Source organism: Gracilinanus agilis, chromosome 2 (assembly GCF_016433145.1).
Source record: "Gracilinanus agilis isolate LMUSP501 chromosome 2, AgileGrace, whole genome shotgun sequence".
NCBI classification, from domain to species: Eukaryota; Metazoa; Chordata; class Mammalia; order Didelphimorphia; family Didelphidae; genus Gracilinanus; species Gracilinanus agilis.
In genome coordinates this window covers 630,838,037-630,855,374 of record NC_058131.1, presented here as the reverse complement: position 1 = coordinate 630,855,374, position 17,338 = coordinate 630,838,037, and positions in this window count along the sequence as shown.

The window sequence follows — 17,338 nt, the reverse complement described above, 5'->3', positions numbered from 1 at the left end:
TGTGAGAAAATCCTTAAATAAAAAATGATTAGGCTTTGTCAGAGGCGCCACCAACTGGAGCCAAAAGCTAGATGAGGGATATGATTAATGAATTATAATGTCAATTCATTGAGCCATGACATTAGTATAACACTCATGTAAGCAGGAACTAATTATATGTGGAAATAATCATTCAAGCCAAGAAAGGCATTTCCTATCCATTAGAAAATATCACCCAGAATTCTAAATACAAAGCTTCTAATACTATTGGTCGAGACATGTTGATTCACTACTAAGATGGTTTGTTTGGATATCTTAAATGTTGGGGACCACTGAACTTTGAACTATGGTGTGAGCAGAGATCTTGCTCTAGAGACAGAGAAAATGGTACAGCATTCCAAGTTATTATGATTCTCTATATGACCAATTCTGGAACATCATTCTTATTTTTTTTAATTCAAGTTGAATTTGATTACCACAGAGATTTTTTTAAAAAGATGATTATCCAGGTTTCAGAAAAGAGGGAAAAACCAACATAGTCATTATTGTTCATTTATTTTCCTTATTGAGCTAATTTAATTATCATATAGACACAAACATTAGCTTCAGTACTGGGCTCCTCACATCTGTTAGTAAAGATTTGATTAGGGCTACACAAATGTGCTAGATTATACTATCTAGTTGGTGAAATTCAAGCCACCTGGATATTTTAGCAACATCAATAAGAATAATTCTCTTTTTCAAAATCAGTAAATCCAAGCTATATTAAAAAGAATTAATTAATGAGGGCCAGATAGGCAAAACAAACATTTGACAATGAATCATATTATCAAAGGTTTTGTGGGAGATCCCTCTCAGCTTATGTTTAGATGTCAAATTATATTACCCAAACTAAACAATCTGTTAAAATGATGTCTTAATGCACTAAGTCTCTCACTCTATACTCTTTTCCTAAATGTCCTTATTGCTAAATTATGCACTCTTTAATAATATAAAAAATTAAACCATTAGACAAACAACATTATAAGAGGAAGGCACTTCCATTAGAGTTCCTTTGGATATTCTTCTAGGGCTGTGTCCTTTTTTTCTTTTTTTTTAGAAGGGAACATTTGATGAGAGGAGCAGGAATGGAAAAATGGAAAATGATGAGAGAACAAAATCTTCAAAGTTAACTAAGCATGAAAATATGGCATCAAGAAAAAATATGCTAAGCTTGCTTTATTAAAGGCCATCTCAGTGCAAGAATTGGATTGCTACTGAATATGTATTCATTTCAAAAACATTTACTGAACATCTATTATACAAGTTCAGCTAGGTGGCTCAGTGAATAAATATGTAGGACTGAAATCAGGAAGAGATGAATTCAAATATGGCCTCAGAAACTAGTCGTGTGACCTTGGGCAAGTCACTTAACTCTGTTGACTTCAGTTTCCTCAACTGTAAAATGAGCTGGAGAAGGAAATGGCAAACCACTCCAATATCTCTGCCAAGAAAACCCCAAATGGGATCACCATGAGTCAGACATGATTGAAAAATGACTAAACAACAACAGCAATCATATGCAAGTCAGGGGCAGCTAGGGCGTTCACTGTATTGAGAGCCAGGTCATGAGATGGGAAGTTCTGGGTTCAAAATATGGTCTCAGACACTTTTTTAGCTGGGTGATCCTGGACAAATCACTTAACCCCCCATTGCCTAGTCCTTACGCTTCTGCCTTAGAACCAATTCGTGGTGTTGATTCTAAGATGGAAGGTAAATTTTAAAGAATTATATGCAAGTTCCTGTCCTAAGAGTTTATTGGAAGATTAGTCATATAAAATAGGATCCTAGGTTAAAGTTGACTTAAAGTTGAAAGAAACTTTGGAAGTCATCTAATATAATTTCCTTACTTTTTGGTTATTGTTTAGTTGTTTCAGTCATATTCAACTCTATGCGGTCCCATTTGGGGTTTTCTTGGCAGAGATATTGGAGTGGTTTGCCATTTCCTTCTCTGGCTTTTTTTACAAATGAGGAAACTGAGGCAAACAGAGTTAAATGACTTGCCCAGAATCATACAGCTGGTAAGTGTCAGAAGTTAGATTTGAACTTAGGAAGATGATTTTTCTTGATTCTAGACTGGAAACTATCCACTTTGCCATCCAGCTAGCTGCCTGAACTTCCTTACTTTAAATGAGGCAACTAAGACTGAAAGAGAGAAAATGCCCCAAGTCATCCCATTAGTCAGAGGCAGAGCCCCTAGTTAAATCCAGGTCCTGTGACTGCAAGTCTAGTTCTCTCATCATTTTTTGGACCATAGTTCACAGGAAAGTTGCCAACAAAGCATTATGTGAGATCTCAAGAGGAAGAGCTCCTGGCCAGAGGTTTATAAGAGAAAATGTCATGAATAAAGCTTTATTTGAGTTATACTTTGAAGGACAGAACGATTACAATCAGGGGAATGCTAGAGCCAGCTTCACCTGGCTAGAGAGAGCTGGTTGTTAAAATTTCAGTGTGAACATTTAGACCTCAGAAATTGGCAAACATTATAAATTGGTGTTTGGTTTATTTATTTTGATGACTGTCTAGGTTTAAGAAAATGATGGGGAAGATGTTAATAATGTAGATAAAATTTAAGAATATATTCTTTATAATTCACCAATCCTCTCTCCAGCCTAGGGCAGCTAGATGACCCAACGGTTAGAAGACCAACCTCCACTAATCTAGACTCATCTTCCTGAGTTCAAATCTAACTTTGGACATTTATTAGTCCTATGTATGACTCTGGGAAAGTCGTATATACCTGTTTTCCTCAGCTTCCTCATCTGTAAAATGAACTGGAGAAGGAAATAGCAAACCAGTTCCAGTGTCTCTGCCAAGAAAACTCTAAATGGGGTCATGATAAGTCAGAGATGACTGAAAAAATGACCAAACAACTTCTCAGCACATTATTAAACATTCAGCAACATACCCTTAAAAGTGCAAAGACAGGGGAAAACTTCACTGTAAGCATAAAGGATTGTAAGATCATATACACAGAGGCAAGAAAGGGCAGGATGACTTCAGGAAAGAGTGAGTATTTTAGCAGAATTGTAGTGTGTGTGGAGGGGAGTCGTATGAGATAAGGTTAAATGTATGATAAATATGGCTCAATGGGAGAAAAATAGTGAACTCAGAGTGTGCATGTGTGGGAAGAAGAAATAAATAATCCATCCATGAATTGTCCAAGAATTAACTCTTATTTATCTTGATTTATAATGTTTTCCATTTCCCAGTACACCGAGCAAAGAGTTAGTCTTAATCTAGTAGAGAATATTTCTAGCAAATGGCCTTTGTTCAGATAGCGAGTGATATCAGATTGTCATTTATATGACCAATGTTGGTTTTGCTTTTTCTTCCTCCATGTTATTTTTTTTTTAATGGAGAGTAATAGAAATCAGTTCCTTCAAAAATACAGAAACAGAAAATCAGGTCTGCATCTATCTCCAGGAACTAAGCAATCCTTCTAAAGGGTTTTGTATATGAAAAGGCTTTGTAATCAGTGCTCTACAACTGCAAAGGACAACCACTGACAGTCCAGAGAGACATGATTGATGAAAGGGAATTGGATGTTTGAGCCAAAATGGACCATCATTAACTAGCTGAACCAAGTAAATGAAATCGGGGATGCAAAGGGGCAGTGGGGCACATTCTTTAAAATGTGGACCCAACTTTCAGGATGTGTGTTAGTGAAAGGGGAAAAAAAAGCCATTACCTAATGGCTCCCAGCTTGGAAAGGTGAAATAACCCTCACTATATTTCCCCGTCAGCAGCTCTGTGTTTAGGTTGATTGGCACCCTCCTCACACAACATGCTGGGTTTGCATCTTTATGTATGCCAATAGTCTCCAGGCCCCAATTTAAGAAAAAGATTCCCTAACAAATAAATGTTAAAGAGAATTCTATTATAGTCAGCCTGTTTAAGAAAGGAGGCATCAAACTGCTAGCAAACATATATAACATTTCCTAGATTAGGCTTTAAGATATGAATGAGATTGCATATAGGTGGAGGAGTGTAGTATAGAATAAATCTCCCTTCATATTTGGTGTTTGGTTGTTTTGATAATTGTCTACATTTATGAAAATGAAAACACTAATAAATATTGTGTGACCCTCAACTTCTTTGCCTCCGTTTCCCCATCTGTAAAAAAAAGGAGTTGGACTTGCTGATTTCTAAACCTACAATTCTATGACTCTTTGACTTTGAAGTGGAGAGATCTTTAAGATCAATCTGAAGTCTTGTTTGGTCTTTTAAAGCATGTACCAACCAAGACAGTATTTTTCTTTATGAAGATGTAAGGTACTCAACTAAAATAATTATTGGTTAGAGCCCAAAGAAATGTATTTATAGTTAATTAGAATTTTTAGTTTTTACATTGCCATGAAAAATTCACACAGGATTCATTGAAATGGAAAGCTTTTTGTTGAATAGGACCAATAAGATGTCACAAGCCAAAAGAGATTGAGCCTGAGACAAAGATAGAGAGAGAGAGAGAGAGGCAGAGACAGATGGAAAGGGAGAGGGGGAAGAAGAGGTGGAGTGAGAGAGAGGAAGGGAGAGAGACAGACAGATAGACAGATGGAGAGGGAAAGAGAGGTGGGGAGCATGAGGAGAGAGGGAGAGGGGGAGAGAGAGAGGAAGGGGAAGAGATAGGGGAGAGAGAGATTAAAAGAGGGGAGAGGAGAGAGAGAGAGATGGAGAGAGAGAGAGAGAGAGAGAGAGAGAGAGAGAGAGAGAGAGAGAGAGAGAGAGAGAGAGAGAGAGAGAGAAGGAGATTATTATTTTAGGTCAAGGATAACAAAAGCATGAATGATTCAGATGATCACCTTTTGACCTTTTGTCAGGAAGGCTTGAGCTGTAGGACAACTTAAAGTCTTAACTAGAACATATGCAGGTGGCCAATTCTCAACTTTAAACATCTTGAAACGTTTCAGTGCTGAGCAAATGGACTCACTATGTCTGAGAGTGTGTGTGTGCTAGAGGGAGAGGAGGGGTGGACACGGAGGAACACAGAGGGTAAGAGCAAATGCATAAATTCAAGAACAAGACTGAACTACTTAGAGGTTAGGATTGCAATATCTCATCATCATTCTTCTATAGTCTCTATAATAAATACTGATGCAGCAGTCTAAAATTCAAGCTATCAAATAAAGCTAGTACAGTCACTAAATATTACCTCCCAAATATTCTTTTTTTTCTTAAACTCTTACATCTCCCATCTTATAATAAATACTACATATTAATTCCAAGGCAAAAGAATGGTAAAGGCTAGGCAATGAGGGTAAGTGACTTGCCTAGGGTCATACAGCTAGGAAGTGTCTGAGGCCAGATTTGAATCCAGGACCCACCATCTCTAGATCTGGCTCTCAGTGTACTGAGCCACTTAGCTGCCCCCTTCACAAATATTCTTTTTTTAAAAAGATATTTTATTTTACCAATCATATGTGATAACAATTTTCCACATACGTTTTCTGAAGGTATATGATCCAAATTGTCTTCTTCCTTCCCTTTTCTTTCCCATCCCAGAGCAATTTGATTTGGGTTATTCACATATTATCATACAAAATATACTTCTAGATAGTTCATTTTTGTAAGAAAATAATTATATAAAACCCAAAGCCCTCAAACCAAAATTAAACCAGATTAAAGTGAAAAATCGTATGCTTTCTTCTGTATTCTGATTCCAACAGTTCTTTCTCTGGAGGTGGAGAGCACTCTTTGTCATAAGTCCCTCAGAATGGTCCTGGATTGTTGTATTGCCAAGAGTAGCCAAGTCTGTCACATTTGATCATTCCACAATGTTGCTGTGACAGTAGAATGTTTTCCTGGTTCTGCTTATTTCACTCTGCAACAGTCCATGAAGGTCTTTCCAGCTTTTTCTGAAATCATCCTGTTCTTCCATCACTCCTTATAGCATATGTGTTCCATCAGCATCATATACCACAATTTGTTCAGCCATTTCCCAACTGATGGACAACCCTTTACATGCCGATTCTTTGCCACCACAAAGAGAACAGCTATAAATATTTTTGTACAAGTAGGTCGTCCCCACAGTTTTTAAAAAATTTCTTGGACACCGACTTAGTAGAGGTATTTACTGGATCAAACGGTATGCATTGTTTTATAGCCCTTTGGACTTATTTCCAAATTGCCCTCTGGAAATTTCCTCTCATTAGAGGTAACCCATTATTGTTGCCTATTGGGATTTTCTTGGAGTCCGAGTCAATCATCCAAAGTATTACCTATCTTTCCTCAGTCTTTGCCATCCATGAATCAGACAAATGTGCTTTCATCTTATTATCACATCTTACAATCAAGTTACAAAAGCACCAGAATTCCTCCAACTCTACTTCATCTGAGTTCCAGTAAATAAAGGGTTGATAGAGAATATAGAGATATTGGGACTTTCTTAAATGGACCCAGTACAAAATATATACAAAGAAGACGTTCCAGGATAAAACTCTGATAAACCAATTAACTCTTAGGACTGCAGAAGGAAGACACTATTTTAGGTTTGCCCAATGCTTTGCCTTTATTTGGACTTTCGAAATAAGCATGTGATGGATGAGAACATGGGTAAGCACATGATTTTGGATCAGTAAATGATTTTACCCATCTTTGATCCACATTGTGATCAGTCACTGACCAGATACCAAATGAAGCTATTAATAAATGAAACAAAAGAATTTAAGATGAAGAATAATTGGCTATGAAAAAGAAACAAAACAAACATCACATTGAATGCTTTTGAGAAACTGGAAAATATTTCCTTCTGAGAGATCTTACTTTTTAATTCATGGTCAGGAGTTACAAAACTTTCACCGCTAGTGTTTGTGCTGATTTAGATAACCTAATTGAAATCAGTTCAGTAAATACACAGATTACAAAGCTCAGTGTTACTTTTAAATGTCTGGGTCTCCATCTGTACCTGCCACTGGTTGCATGTGTAAACATTTGCTTTTTCTTATTACTTTTATTAATGTATAACATTTCAAATGTTTCTTTCCATGGTGGAGCCACAAGTGTTGATTTATTTGTCACGGTTCTTTTGTAGTCTAGCTCTGCATTACTATTTTCCTTTTCTGTACAAGGAAATTCAGCATACTAACAACAGAGTCTAGATAGGAAATCGCATGTGGTTCTTCGGGGAATGATGCTAATAAGTATGAGAAAGGTAGAGCTGATTCGAATCTTATACCTCATCTAGTCCCATCCCTTCATTTTATGAATGAGGACACTGAGGTCCAAAGGGGAGAAGTAACTTGCCCAATGTCAGTCAGGTATTTAGGTAGTGGAGCGAGGAATGACCAAGTACATAATGCAATTTCATTGTAATTATTGTAGACCATCCGAGCTGGAAGGGACCTTTGAAAAATCTTTTCCTTGTATTCTATTGGTGGAAAAAGAAGCCTCTAGAAAGGAAGTTATTTGACCAAGGTCACACAGTAAGCCACTGTGGTCTACAACTCTGTGTAGACCACTTTGCATGCTCTACTATATTATCTGTATCTGGTAAGTAGGTGCTATTGGTCACTAATCAGGTCAAGGACTGAGCAATTGTTTAATGCAATTCCTCCCTACCTCTTGAAGAACAAGCCAAAGCATGTGCCCTCGGGATGCGCATCATCTTCTGTGACATGACAAGCCCCATCTTTCCTTGCTTTACAGAACTCTTTCATGCTTTGTACCTCATTTAATCCTCAATCCTTCCCTGTGAGGAAGGTAGAACAAGAATAATTAGCCCCATTTTGCAGATGCTGAAACTGAATCTCAGTAAGAGACAATATAATTCCCCTGGAGTTCTCATTTAGAAAGAGGTGGACAAAACTCACCTGATGGTCCAGTTCTGTTTCTACCATATCACACAGCCTTCATTGGGGGTTAGCAATTGGTTTCATGGCAGATGAACCACTGGTACTTAAACATGGAGGTATGATCAGGCATTTCACTAGTTTGTTTGTTTTTTTTCTGCTCCTCTATTTTTTTCATTCCTATTTGCCTATTTAAGTACATGGTAAAATATTATAATAATAATAAGTAGTAGTAAAATATGCTATGCTATTATAACATAACATAACATAACATAACATAACATAACATAACATAACATAACATAACATAACATAACATAATATAATATAATATAATATAATATAATATAATATAATATATAACAGAAATAATACTTACTGAAGTTGAAGTCAGACCAGTGGTCAAGTATAAAGATACACACCTAATTTAAACCTTTAGAAGATTAAGTTTTGGGGGAGACTTGCTTGTACTATATTATTATGTTGTTAATATGTTAATATACCATGTTATATATATATATAATATACTATGTTAATATACATTGATATACTCATACAGACTATTTTTAAAATTGCCTTTTGCTAGTTGTGTAACTCCATACATCTAACAACTTGTTACTTCCTCTGTAAAATGGGAATCAAAATATTTACAGAATAATTAGAGCTAGAGGGATCCTTGGAAGCCAAGTGATTAAGTCCCTCATTTTTTACCTATTGATATGATAAGAAAGTTCTTCTTGAATTTCAAAGTGCTTCCAAAATGTGAGTTATGATTATGAATATATTAAGCAGTGAGGTGGTGGAGTAGGTACAGCTCTGGACCTGGAGTCAAGAAAACCTGAGTTCAAATTTGACCTCCCATATTTAACTGTGTGACCCTGGGCAAATCTTTGAATCACTCTCTGCCTCAGTTTCCTTAGCTGAAAAATGGAGAGCATAATTGCATCTATATCTGGATTGTTGTGAGGATTAAATAAAATTCTATATATCAAATGCTTTTTGTAGTTTCTGGCACATAGTAGGCACTTAATAAATGTGGTTCCCTTTTCATTCCTTTAACAGTAAAAACATTCCATAACTGATTTTAGGAGGAGGTGCTGGGTAATTCTTCTGTGCCTACTCAACAATGGCAGCTGAGTTGGGATTGTTGTTTGGTTTTCTAAAGTGATGAATTACAATAACATTGAGCCCCATTGGAGAGGCACCCCTACATCTGATGAAAGTGGTACAGGTGCTGGAAAAATGCCATTGGTTCATTTATTAAAGATCAAATTCAAACATTCAAAATGTAAAGAATATCACAGTCCTCCCCATAGAACCCGAGACATACTTTTCAAGAGGATTAGCGTACAAAAGTCAGATAATCCTCCTGGGTTGGATAAATAGATCTTATAGAAATTCCTGTGGCACATTCTACACGAGGCATTTCTTGAAAATTAAATTAGCAACAAAATGAGCTTTCCTTGAGGTAAATTAAAGTTGGTTTTCTTTTACAAGCTGTTTTAAACCATCCTAATCAGATAGGCAGGACCTATGTGATGGAGTTTCAAACCTTATATCAGGGCTGAGAGGTTTCTATGTCCAGGTAGACAGCCAAGTGGATGAAGAAAGTAAGGACCCAGTTTTAAAAGAGACCCTTAACCAAGCCCAAACTGGGAAGTAGGTTTGGGAAAAGAAGAATAAGAGCTGAAAAAATGATTCCACTGCAGAGGTGGGGAACTATTGCCGTTGAATATTGCATATATAATCAGACAATTGGAAAGTTGGTTGCATGCAAATCCTCTAGAAAAAATGTCAGGTTCTATAAACTGACTTTCTTCTATTCCTTTTCTAGTTTTGGTTACAAGAGAGGGAAGGATATGTTCATAAGCAAATACTATGTAAAAACAAAAGAACAAAAAACAGAAACAATTGTAAAAACTCTAGAAGTAAAAAGAAGGGGTTAGGAAATCCTAGAGCCTCAGCAGAGTAGTCCTTGCCTGAATTGGCAGCTGTAACAAAGAACCATAGACAAGGAGAGGACAGGTTTAGACCGATGGAAAGATCAGACCATCCTCTCTGGCAAACAAAAGCTACCGAGGGACCCTCATCGCTGATTATGCAGCAGCAAAACTGAGCTGTACTGCATCCATGACCATCGCCAGGGCCATGACCTAGCTCAAGGGACATTATGGGTAGGAATAGGCAATGCTCGTATTTACTTCTTTGCTACAAAAATATTGGGCCTGGTCAAGGTCAACAAGAGCTTCTCCCTCTCCCTCAGGTACTGGGACTGTCTGAGCACGGGAGTGAATCACCAAACTGTGCAAATATTTTACTTTCATATATCATCTGTAGCAAGTGTAATACAGAGATTTAAAGGTAAATAGCCGAAGAAATTGCAGTTGTGTTAACTGAATGACATTCCTATCATCTCAAATCAAACCCTGAAGTATACAATCAAAAGCAAATACTAGCTACAGGCAAAGCCTTTTCTGAAGGGTCTTTCAAAATATAGAGCCACAGATCCACTTTGGATCAACAAATAAGTAGATGAAAAAATAAAATAAAATAAAATGAGTTATCCTGAGAGTCAAGGATGAGTTGTAGAACTACATGTTTTCACATCTCTAGCAAAGGAAGCCAGGACTTATGCGTGAGAAATTAATGTATTTTCCTGTGAGAATAAGGCAAAAAAGAATACTTTAATAGGAACAGTGAAGCACGTAGCTGCTGAAAGGAAGTGGGTTCGAGCTTTCATTTCCCTACAACTGCCACTTGATGAAGAGTTGGCATTGTCATTTCTAGGAGTAGAATAAAATTTTAATGCCGTAGGCGATAAAAAGCATCTGGTCTAATGCCCTGATTTTACAGATGAAGAGACATTTTCCCAAGATCATAAACAAGTAGGTAGAACTGGGACTAGAACTCAGGTCTTTTCTCTATTTTGTCAGATTGTCAGATTTTCTTCTATAATGTTGAGGAAGGAGAAGAGGTCTGGGTTCCAGAAGCAAAAGCCTATTAAACCTCATATTGAGATAAGAAAAAGCTCTCCTTTTTCTCTGCTGCCACCCTCACACACACACACACACACACACACACACACACACACACACACACACATATCTTCAACGATAACCAAGTCAGTGTAGGAGAAAGAATGATCACTAAATTGGGAGTCAGGAGACCTGGAAACCAATCTAGGTTAAGCAGTCAATTTATTGTGTGAGCTCAGACAACCTCTTCATTTTTTCTGAGATTTTGTTTCTCTATCTATAACCGGATGAGGGTTGGAGTAGGTGATATTTAAGGTCCTTCTCAGCTCTGAAATTTGAAGACATATTGGTTCAAATCACTACAAAAATATTGGTAAACACTGGGACAGAGAGAGGCTATAGATCCTCTATAGAAACATAAGATCTGGAATGGTTTAAGATATATTGGATGAACATCTCAATTATAGAGGAGATCATCTTGAGTACCTTTTATTTTACTCTGTGGCTTCTGCTTCTGGTCCACTTCTGGTTGAGAACCATCTTCTCCTACTCCATAAGGGGAGGTCCTGACTAGCCAGAGCCCAAGCTTTAGGGGTGGACTTTCACTTTTGCTTCCTCCCTCCTCCATTCCTAGGTAATCAGATTGTCCCCAGGTTTAAGGAGAATCCTTTCATTTTCATCCTCATTCTCCTTTCTGGTCTGGTTCTGATGGGCAGTTTTTCAATATATTTCAAGATGGCTTGAAATAAGAGGAAATGCCTGATTTCTGCTTTCCTAGATGCCAGATGGAGCCTATAATGTTATCTATCCAACACATCCAGCAACAAACTGTAGCTACTTCTCTCATATGTGTGGCACCAATTTGATTATATATGTGGCACAAATTTTACTAAATCTGGGGCAATGGTAGAAACCCTAAGGAATGAGACTTACAAATAGATAATTATAATATGAATTAACAATAGATGATTAAGAGAGAGAGAGTTTCATAGGGGAAGGCTGTTGTCCAAAGAAAACCTCAGTGACCTTTGAGCTGGTCTTTGACAAGAGTGGAAACAATGGGAGAAGAAATGAGAAGGTTGAAATTCTAGGCACAGAAGTAGAAAAGTAGAGGGCATGTTTTGGGATATGAAGAGGTCCATGTTAGTTGAAGTACAGAACATATAAAAAGAGTAATAGAAAATGGGCAGCTAGGAGGCACATTGGATAAAATGCTCCTTATGGAATCAGGAAGACCTGAGTTCATATCCAACCTCAGATATTTACTAGCTCTGTGACATTGGTCAAATCACGTAACCCCTATTTGCCGGAGTTTCCTCATCTGTTAAGTGAAGATAATAATAGCACCTATTTCCTAGGTTTGTCATGAAGATCAAATGTGATAAAAAAAGTGTCAAGTACAGAACGTGGCACATAGTAACCACTATATAAATGTTATTATTATTATTATTATTTAAAAGGCTGAAAAGGTTTTGTGGCACCAATTTGTAAGAGGGTCTTGAATACCAGGAAAACAAATCTGAACTTGATTCAGTTGGTGATAGTGAGTCATGTAAGGTTTCTGAGCAGAATACTGAGGTGGATAAATCTGTGTAGAAGGAAGATGAGTTTGATAGGGGAGAGAGAGGATGGAGAGGAAAGAGAAAGACCCACTAGGAGGCTATTGTCATAATGAACTTGTTCTGGAGTTGAATCTTAAGACTTTAGCTAATATTTTAACTCATTCATGACCAAGTCTCTAAATTTGATATCTGCCTGTTCTGATTTGTGTTTTGAATTCTCCACTATGACTCCAAGACAGTCACTGATGCTAAAGGTAGGCATCTTGAATTCTTTCTTATTATTTCTGTTCACTCTTCTTTCTTTTGATAATCTCATTCATATCCAGGGATTCAATTTTCATCTATTCTTTTTTTAAAACCCTTACCTTTTGTCTTAGAATCAATACTGAGTATCGGTTCCAAGGCAAAAGAGTGGTAAGGGATAGGTAAGGAGGTCAAATGACTTAACCAGGTTCACACAGCTAGAACTAACTGAGGCTAAGTTTGAACCCAGGACCTTCCATCTCTGGGCCTGGCTCTCTATCCACTGGACCACCTAACTGCCTCCTATCTGTTCTTGAATGAATCCTAAATCTTTATTTCTTGCCCAGATCATTTTCCAGAGCTCCAAGTCTATATTTCTAATTTTTGGCTCTCTCTACCTGAATTGTCCCACTGTACCTCAGACAATATATTTAAAACTAAATTGTAACAAAATTAATCTTTACCAACATGTTCCATCTCCTAATCTTCCTAAGTCATCACTTTAATCATACAAACCCTGAGTCATTTTAAGCTCTTCTTCCTCCCATCCCTGACATCCAATCATTAACCAAATCTTACTAATTCTCTCTCTAAATTATCGCTTGGAACTTGCTCCTTCCTTTGCAGTTCCATTATAGGCACTTATATTAATTAATTTTATATTAATTGGTTCTGACCTAAACTATTGTAATACCTAAATGTTCTTTTTACCTCCACTTTTTTTCTGCTACAATCTATCTTTTATTTATATTGTTACCATGAGGAATTCCATTTTCTTTCTCGTCAGCCAGTGGACAACATGAAGATACTGGGCAATGTTGGTACTGAGAGGGGCAGGAAATAGAGGGAATGGTGTTGATGAGAGATTTTGTTTGCCTCAGATATCATACCCTCAGAAGGGCTCTGGATTAGTTAGTATGTGTCATTCGGGTGGACTTGTCACTCCAGAGACTAACGGTGCTGGTAGGTAGAGTGAAAAAAACTCTCTGTGCATGATGTGATATGCTTGGGAGCTGTGAGAAGTGATTACATCTTTCAGCTGTGTAAACAACCCTCTGATGCTAGTCCATCCCTTTCTTTAGTACCTTGAAGAGATCATCCCACTTATATTTGAAGTCTCTGGCCCTGAGCTTTCAAAATCCTAGGACAGAAATGCAAAGCTTGCTTCCATTTTATTCTTTCCCTTTCTTGGCAAAGCCCCTTCCAGTGGCTTCAGATCCAAACAGGAAAGATGAAAGCCCTTCAGATGCTCTTACACAATAATCCTCTCATTCATGAGCTTAAAAATCCATCACCCCTTTCCTATCCTAGGTATGTGACAACCCAGAGTGACTCATTAGTGACAAGCATAACCTTCCCTGGAGCCTGAAGACTGCAACACAACTAGCCCTTTTAAAATGGGGACACAAAAGACCTGGTCTAAGAGATAGCAGCCATGACAGTCTCCTGGGTGACAATTTCTTATTCATGATGGGATTTTTAGAAGACATTGCCAACCAGGTAAGTTACTTAGCTCTGATTAAATGAATAAGATTTTGATCAATTTCAGCAGATGAAAACATTAATAACTTTATACATTTTCTCTCACCAGAAAAATGTCTTACCCTCCAATGTATATTAGATAATGAAAACAAACAGAAAACTCATAACAATATTTTCTTTTGTACATCACTATATCCTCACCTAAAGTGTAATCACAAGCTGGTACTTGCCTACATCCATCTAATAATTTTCTTTTAGAATTGCACAAGTCACTTTTACTGAGCAATTCTTTTTCTACTCTAAAGAAAATCAAAACAAGGTGTTCTTTCTTACAGACTTAAATCAGATATATAATGCACTTGAATTCTGTAAATGCTGAACTGGTCTTAAGGTGGCAAGCTCATTTTGCCCCTATCAGTGTCTCAAGCAGATAGTTTTCTCATCTACTTAAACATTAAAGGAATAATGAAAAGGAAAGGATATGTATTTCTTATTAGGATCCACCTAGTCCTGAGACATTTCATTTTATATGCTAGAAACACAGCAATCTTCTCACAGAAGGGCTGAGTGATGATAATGATATTTTGAATACGTGTAACCTATTTAATGAGTTAGAAATGCATTATAGTCAATCTAACAAATATTTGAATGCTTGATGTGCACAAGGACCTAGACTGGATACCAAGGAGACTGCATGGAACAGAAAGACAAAAACTCTGTGCTTACAGAGGTCTCATTCACAACATGGCATTTGAGGTGGACCCTGAAGGATGGGGGGGATTTCAATGGGGAGTAGGAAAAAAAGGATATTCTAGGGAGAAATACAGCAAAAATAAAAACACTGGAGGCCTCAGGGCATATTTGAATAGCATGAAATTATTCAGTTTCATTCGAGTATACATAATGCCTATAAAATGAGATAGACTTGGAAAGGTAGGTCGATACCAGGTCATGAAAAGTCTAAGGTTTGGGCTTTGCTTAATAAAAGAAAGTCACTAAGTAGAGGTGTGCCTTGAAGTTATTTTGATAATAGTATATAAAATAGATCAAATTAGGAAGAGACAGAAATAGGGAAAACTATTGATATAGTCCAGAGAAGAGGTGACTAGGGTATAAAGGTAGAAAAATCTATAGAATGCGATAAATATTTGACTTTTTTCAAGTCGAAATCTTATTTGGGCTAATTTGTACCCTTTTCTAGATGTCTGTCAGTGATTCTTGTCTGGCACATAACAAACACTTAATAAATAGACCCTAACTTCCCTGTTCCTCAAGCTACTTAGTTCCCATGACCTCAGCTACACACAGAAATAGTCATGTTCTTGATCTTGCCATCACCCAAAAGCATTCTACTTCCATGTTCATGAATACTGAAGCTCCTTAATCTGATCACATTCTTCTATTATGCCTATGACAAAAAATGTAGGCAAAAGAAGAGGGCACCCAACCAAGTTTCATAGCCTGTGGGGGAGAAACTGTTTGCCTCAGCTTTAAAACCAAACAGTTTTATACTGACCCCAAAAATGGGTGCTGAAAAGGGGTGGGGAGGGAATGATTTTTCAATAATACCCCAATTTGACATGAATTTTCCACAGGTGTATCAAGGCAATGTTTTTACACCTCCCTAACTGATTTACTATCCTGCTCATCACAGTGGCCATTCCAAACCTCTTCATCCCTCCTTAAGTCTCCTATGGCATCATCCCTTTTCCCCATCCTCTCAACTGAGAACTTTGCCTTATATATCACTAAAAAAAATGAGACCATTAGCTAAGAGCTGCATCTCCCCTCCCCTCATCTCAGATCACTCAGATGTCTTTCCTCACTATTTTCTTCTTCATATTTCATGAATATGTATTCTGTATTACATGAAGAGGTAGCCCTTCTTTATGCTAAGGCAAACTTTCTACATGCATCCTTGATCCATTCTACATTGTTTGCTCCAGCAAATTTTCCATAATTTAGTCCCCACACTCTAATTTTCAGTTTCTCGGTGTCTACCATGATCCTTATAGACATGTTCATGTCTCCTCCATTTCTCACCTGATCTGTCTATCCCTGATAGCTATAATCCTATATTTCTCCTTCCTTTCATGGCTAAATTCCTTGAGAAAGCTATCTGTAATTCATTCTCCATTCCTCTCTAATCACCCTCTTCTAAAATACTCTCTCCAGTAATACTTGGGACCAAAACTATTCTCCCTAAAGTTACAAATGATTTCTTAATTTCTAAATCTAAATGGCCTCTCCTCAATCCAGCTCCTCACTCTTACCACACATATCCAATCTATTGCAAAATTATGCCATTTCTCCCATTGATCTATCTTTTGTATAACTCCCCCTTTCTCTATTCATACAGCTACTTCCTTGGTGCAGGCTCTTGTTATCTCATACCTAGACAACTGCAATAGCCTTTCATTTGTTTTCCCTGACTCAAGTCTCTTCTTACTCTAGTTCATCTTCCACTCTGTTGCAAAACTGTTCCTAATATGCAGATCTGACCATGTTACTTCCCTAATCAATAAACCCCAATGGCTCCTGATGACCTCTATGATCAAATACTAATTTCTCTGGCATTTAAAGCTCTTCACAACCTGTCCCCTTTCTGCCTTTTCAGTCTTACACCTTACTTCTGTCTATACATTCTTCCACCTAATGACAAGAGAAGCAAGGATGTTGATTATCACTACTATTATTCAATATTGTATTAGAGATGCTAGCTTTAGAAATGAAACAAGAAAAAGAAATTGAAGGAATAAAAATGGGCAACGAGGAAACAAAACTATCCCTCTTTGCACGAGATACAATAGTATACTTAGAGAACCCTAGAGAATCAACTAAGAAACTATTGAAACAATTAACAACTTTAGCAAAGCTGCAGGATATAAAAACCTGGAAGCACTTATATGAACTGATGCAAAGTGAAATGAGCCGAACCAGGAGGACACTGTATACCATAACAGCAATATTTTATGATAATCAACTGTGAATGACTAAACGATTAAATACAATGCAATAGGATGATCCAAGACAACTCCAAAGGACTCAAGATGAAAAAAAATCCACTATCTGGCTATTCACTGCAAGAGAAAGAACTGACAAAATCTCAATGTACACCAAAGCATACCATTTTCCACTTTATTTTCTTTAAGTTTTTATGTTTAGTATGTGTCTTCTATAATATGATGAATATGGAAATATGTATGTAACATAATAACACATGTCTAAAATATATCAAATTGCTTACCATCTCAGGGAGGGGGAGGAGAGG